Raw genomic sequence first — 6,000 nt, 5'->3', positions numbered from 1 at the left:
TTTTTTTTTTCTTTTTTTTTTTTTTTTTCTTTTTAAGAATTGTTTAGTGCAAAACTGCATGGATGAGAGCAAGTATCACCACCATAAAATCAAGAGCAGCTAGTCATTATGCATTCTGCCAAACCAGATGCATGTTCCTCCACTGGGTGAAGATTCTTGGAGCTGCATTCTGGTTTGCGAGAGGTGCCTGGCAGTGGCTGCCATCAGGACCTGGAAGCAGGCTGAAGGTTCAGATCATGCCTTTGTGTAACAGTTTGCTATGATAGCACTAAACTTTAGAAATGGGTTATAACTGATATTTCTGTCAGTGTATTGGTATGTCACAGCCTGTAGCTAAAGTTCATGTCAGTGTGCAATGCTATAGCAAAACCCCTTTTTTAACCAAATCAAGAGAAAATTTTATGTAACGCAGTTCTGTGGGGAATTTTTCTGTGACAGTTGACAGCCATTAGTCTTGTTTGATGCTAATGAGGGCAGACAGCTACATAAGCTATTTCCCTCACTAGCAACTATTTAACTTCTAAATTTGTGCTCAAAATCCATTTCCAGCTTCAGCTGCTTTTTCTGGGTTTTCTTTACTTCTCTGACTAATCTGAATGTCATTTTAATATTTTGCATAGGCATGGTAAATTCCCTAAAAGGACAAGTGAGATAATGAACATATCAGTGAAATCAGCATTTTATGCCAGAGGATGCTGTCCCATTCTGGCTGTTTAAATAAGGTCCAGAACCTTCTTCAAATCTTTAGCATTTGTGTCTCAATAATAGCAGTCTCTTTTTTTAATACACACAGACTTACTAACGTAACAAGGTTGACACCATAGAATTATTATAAATAAGGCAGACTGCCTAATCCTGTCTCCAGTAAGAGAAAGCTCCACTCCTACAACAATGAGCTCTGTAAATTTTTTGTCTAGACCACAGATATGTTTTACAAAGAACAGTTAAGCTCTCTGAGAACAGTTTTAAAAACTTGTGACAGATTTTTGTAACCCATTGATCTCCTCCCCAATGACTATACCAATATCTATTAATATACCAGATTACAGTCCAGATAAAGTGGAGATTTAGAGACCCCTTTCAAAATATCCAATAGCTGAGTGATGGGTATCACTAGAGTAGGAATAGCAAAGATTTAAAAAATTCATCTGAACAAGGCAGAGCAGAAACCTGAAGTTTAATCGTCTCTCCTCTCTACCCAACTCCTCCTCTATCCTACCATCTTCCCACAACTAGTTTTGGTTTGATACAAATAACTACTTTCTGAAATACAGATTATCTGGAGATACAAATTCTGAATATTATCTTGCCCTCCTCACCTCTGGTAACTTTTTCCTCTGTTAAAAACATAGCAGCAACAACCAAAGCATGGTCAAAATTTTTACTTTACTGAATATGGCTGATTGCCACCAAGGGCTTCAGTTTATAAAAATGAGTAGCCATAATTTTTTCTTGCATATTCCTCTGTGAATTAGTAAAGTAAGTACAACTCTGGTATTTTACACTGTGTGGGCACCATCTACTATCCTCTGAATTCTCATTCCTTTCTCTCCAGAATATCACTTGTCCCTATGACTGAGAACAACTTAACCAAGACAGTTGAGCAGAAAAAAACGACATTTCTTGTAGGCAAAGAGGCTGCTTTCTGTGGGAGATTTTGTTTATGACTTAGAGTTAGGGACATTATGATACAACAGTTTGTTCATTATGGTCTACCATGCTGTACTGTGTTCTCTAAACTTCCCTGCAGTAGGATGAATTACATCTGATGGGATGTAAATGAAAAATTTTCCTACTTAGAATAATTTTACATCATAGTAATTTACTCAGAGGTCAATGAATGTGATTTCCTTGAGCTTTATCCTACAGTTCTTAAGGGCTTGGTCATTCATAGCAGCAGGTCTAATAATAATGGAACATCAGTATAATATCCAAAAGAGAAACGTGTCTTAAAATTAACAAAACAATAAAACAGTTTTCACTTGAATTTTCCAGCTGATTCTTAAGGAACTCTTTAATAGTAATTCTCTTTAACAGCAAGGTCTCACCAGACAACAAAAATGTGATAGACTAGACCTTCAGCTCACCAGTTTTCTTCCTGAGACACAGTTTATCTAGGCTGGGGTGCCAGGGGTGGGGGTAGGGACAAAGATTAATTTTTTATTATTTGTAATTCACAGCACATTTTGTCAGAGCAAGCTAGATCTCTTCCAGGATAGCAACCACATTAAAAGCTTAAAGGACATTGCTTACATAGGGATTAGGGGTTTTTTCTTTCTTTGCCTTACTTTTTCATTATGATCTAATTTTAAAAAGAGGTAAATCCTTATAAATCACTTAGAAAGTGAAATGATACCATAGTATATCTCTAGGAATACTGTAGACAAAAGAACAAAGTACCTAACAATGATTCTCATAGGTGAATGAGATGAACCACGTAAGTATTTTTAATTGAACAGCGAGCACTGTCTAGAAGTTTTTATACACAGACCCTTTCATTTTGAAGTTCTCTACTCATGACCACACCTCAGTAGTAGCCTTGGCTTATTGGGCATGGCTGTGTACACAATACCAATTATCATGTCAGCACCTGAGACTAAATATAATAATATTCTAATATATTCACCTAAATAATTGCTAGATGGCAGGAAGGATATGGGAATGGATTAAACTGCGTTCAGAACTGAAGTCCTCTGCTAAACATTAGAGTACTTGCAGATCATCTAGGCATTTACATTTTCTCCCTTTTATAATTTAGTCTAACACCTTACCTCCCAGTAATTCGTGCCTTAGATACTGTCTAGATAAACAATACATAAAGTTCTAAGATTTTTTAAAAGTTACGATACAATAAAAGTCAGCATATATATCTATTTATATGCTCCATGTCCAACACTGTGATACCTAGTATATTGTCTTGATACCTTCTGAAATCATATTGGACTTAAGTAAAGTCAGGTTTTGATTTGTTAGACCTAATGACAGATTGCTAAAAAGAATTTTAAACAGACTGTGTGTTCATTAAAATATCAGATATTTACTTCTCTTTAATTACAATATAATTACAATGAAGTTTACAGATCTGTTTGATTTGAACAATAATCCAAACTCTTGGATATTCCAATTTAACTATTGTAAAGAAGGAGTTATTCAGAAAGGATAGAGTTACATCTTCCTGTTTCTTAGAAGTACTGTAGGTACTGAAAACAGAAAGCAGGATCAGACTGAGAGCAGGTATATCATGCACAGACCGAAAACATAAGGCACACAGAGCAGCAAACAAGTACAAGCTATGTACTGTATCAAATTATCAAAGATCAAAAGACAAAAAAAAGATGGAAGGGAAAGAATTACACCTAAGCAACCTAACCAATAAGATCTGAATTGAAGAACATGTTTTTAATTCTATTAACTTAATGAAAATTTGTTGAAAACAGCATGGAATAACTGTTAGAGCAGGAAAAGTAATATTTGGGAATTTGCATTTTTATTTTCTTGCTCATACAGTGTCTAACAGTAGATATATCAAATGTCTGCTCATTAACCATATTTAGTTATATTTCAGTGAATTTTTTCTTTTCTCTTTTGGCTTGTTTATTGATGAAGAACAACACATTTAAGTAGGTGTTTAAAATCTGAGTTTTGATTCTAAAATTATAACTCTACATAAAACAAATGGGTTTGTTTCTTTTTCCTGAGTAGAATTCTGATGCTGGGTAGAAGAAATGTCTGAGATTTAGAGCTTTTAACAGCAGTGACAAGGTGCAGGTAGAGATTTAAGAAAAATGTAAATTTTTTTTTCCCTCCTGGACAACACTGACCTTGCCTGACTTTGCTGCAAGAATTCACTCCGCTAGGAATTAGGCTAGCGTAATTCTATTTTATGCAGTTCTAGTTCTCACACTGCTCTCATCCGTGTAATATTTCAGTGCCTTCCAGGTTCAATACCATAATCAGCAGGATGAATGCAATTTTCTTGCTTTCTTCTTGCTTCGGTAGGGAAGTAGCACGCACAAGTGCATCAAATGTATGTGGAAGTGTTAATATTACATCCCTATTATACAGATACATACTAGTAAAGGCAAGTTGAAGATCCAAGGCTTCCAACAAGTGAAGGTGGTGATGAAGGCAGCAGTGACTCTTGGATCCTATGGCTTTCTAAGAAAACTCTGTCTTTCCCACTGATAGAAGGCTATGAAAAATTGTGTGATTTCTTTCTTTTCCAAAACCAAAATAATAAAGCTCATCAGTGAAGAAGACAATGGAATCAAAGCCACGTGGTGTAAGAAAACATCTGTTATCTCCACTGCTGTTTACTTAAAGGAACAGGACATGAAATTGGCAGAAACATACTTAGATTTCCTATTGGACAAGTGATTTCCATAAAATGAACATGTGAAAAGAAATTACATTGTCAGAAGAATGTCAAAACTATAGATAATGCTGACCAATAAATTGAACACTAAGAAAAGGAACAAATGGTGACAAAATAACCATTTTATAAAAACATTGTTCTAAAATTTACAACATGCTGTAATATTATGTAGTTTTCCATGTGGACTTAGCATATGTTTCCTCAGTTTCAAGATCATGTGGTTTTAAAAAATGCCTTTTTGTAGAATTTTTCAGTGGAGTATGCACGCTTAATCTCTTTTGATTATTCTCTTCCCAGCTACTCCTTTTTCTCATTTATCCCCCACCAATTTAATTGCCTTAGGTAACTGCAAAAATTTCATTTCATATGCAAGGAAATGCTGTGAAAATTAGGTCTGCCATATATGTTCTCTATATCATCTATAGAAAGGGATCCTTTTATCCACTGGCCATGAAATTACTCATGCATCTAACTCTCAGGGCTTGGCTTTACTAATGCATCCTTGCTTTGCAACAAGGGAAATGCAACTGCGCTGCACCAGCTCTAATGACAGGTGAACAAGAGAGTTTCCCTTAATTCTCTTCACTTCTAGACTAATGTAAATCTAGAGTAATTTCTAGATCTCTCTGAAATTATATTAACACACTTTGAGTAGATACCATATAGTTAAGGTGTAAATTCAAGTATTACAGATTTTTTTCATATTAAAGTCTTCTTTGACATGTTGTCAAGTCAGCAGTTTCTACCCATGTTGTTTCCTTGTCCTTGGACAGTAATATAATGTTCACAAACCATGTTACCATTTCCATATCCATCAAAAACATATCTAAGGTGAACTTTGCAAGTTAAATTATCTTTAGAACTCTCAAGAAACAGAGCTAAAAAGCAAAAGATGAAACCTCAACAGGAAAAACATCTGTTTTACAGGTTTCATCACAGAAAAGGAATTCTATCCAGATGCCCCACATGCTTTATCTACAAAGGCATGTTCTCCCAAGGAGCTAAGTATGCTTTCTATAGGAGGACCACTTATAAAGGCTATAGAAATGTCACAAAATACACACTTCCTCAGTAATAAAGAGCAACGTCCAAGAATTCCAGTCCTCTCATCTTTCCAGAGTTAATCAAAATCCTCAAACTGAACAGACACTCTCTGGAGAAAACAATGTAATGATTTCCTGGGATTCTCATTTTCAAATTCAGAACGACGCTGAAGTGCATTATTAAACCTATCAACATCATTACATGACTTTGCAATTAAGGATGCTTTGGCCCATCATGAATCTGACCAGCACACAGAATTAGTCATATTTGCTGCGATGAGAACTTACCATTGTGAACTACCTAGGTTATTTAGGCTATCAAAAGAAACAAAATAGGCCATCTGTGCTCTCATGGTACCATATGTGGTACCAAGCACTGTGTGCTATTACACAGTCTGTAATTTAGAACATGTAAATAATTGAACTGGTGTCAACTGTTAATTGAATTCGTCATCATTAAGCACTTAATATACTTCAGCAGTACTTGCTAGCATTACTTTCATAAAGTACTCCTGGCTTTATTTATGAACACAGCTTTTGGTATGTTCTGTGTTTATAGCTCCTCTTGGCCCAGATATTGCA

At 35.3% G+C, this 6,000-nt stretch overlaps 1 protein-coding gene across 1 annotated transcript in view; it reads right to left on the bottom strand.

The window, feature by feature from the left end:
• AK5 (adenylate kinase 5) overlaps positions 1–6,000 on the bottom strand; it is a 96,066-nt gene that overhangs the window by 67,680 nt on the left and 22,386 nt on the right. The gene's annotated exons all lie outside the window — the stretch shown is intronic.

This window comes from Athene cunicularia, assembly GCF_003259725.1.
Source record: "Athene cunicularia isolate RWA chromosome 8 unlocalized genomic scaffold, athCun1 chr8_part1, whole genome shotgun sequence".
NCBI lineage: Eukaryota > Metazoa > Chordata > Aves > Strigiformes > Strigidae > Athene > Athene cunicularia.
The sequence above is the reverse complement of the archived record's forward strand: the minus strand, read 5'-3'. Positions and strand labels throughout refer to the sequence as shown.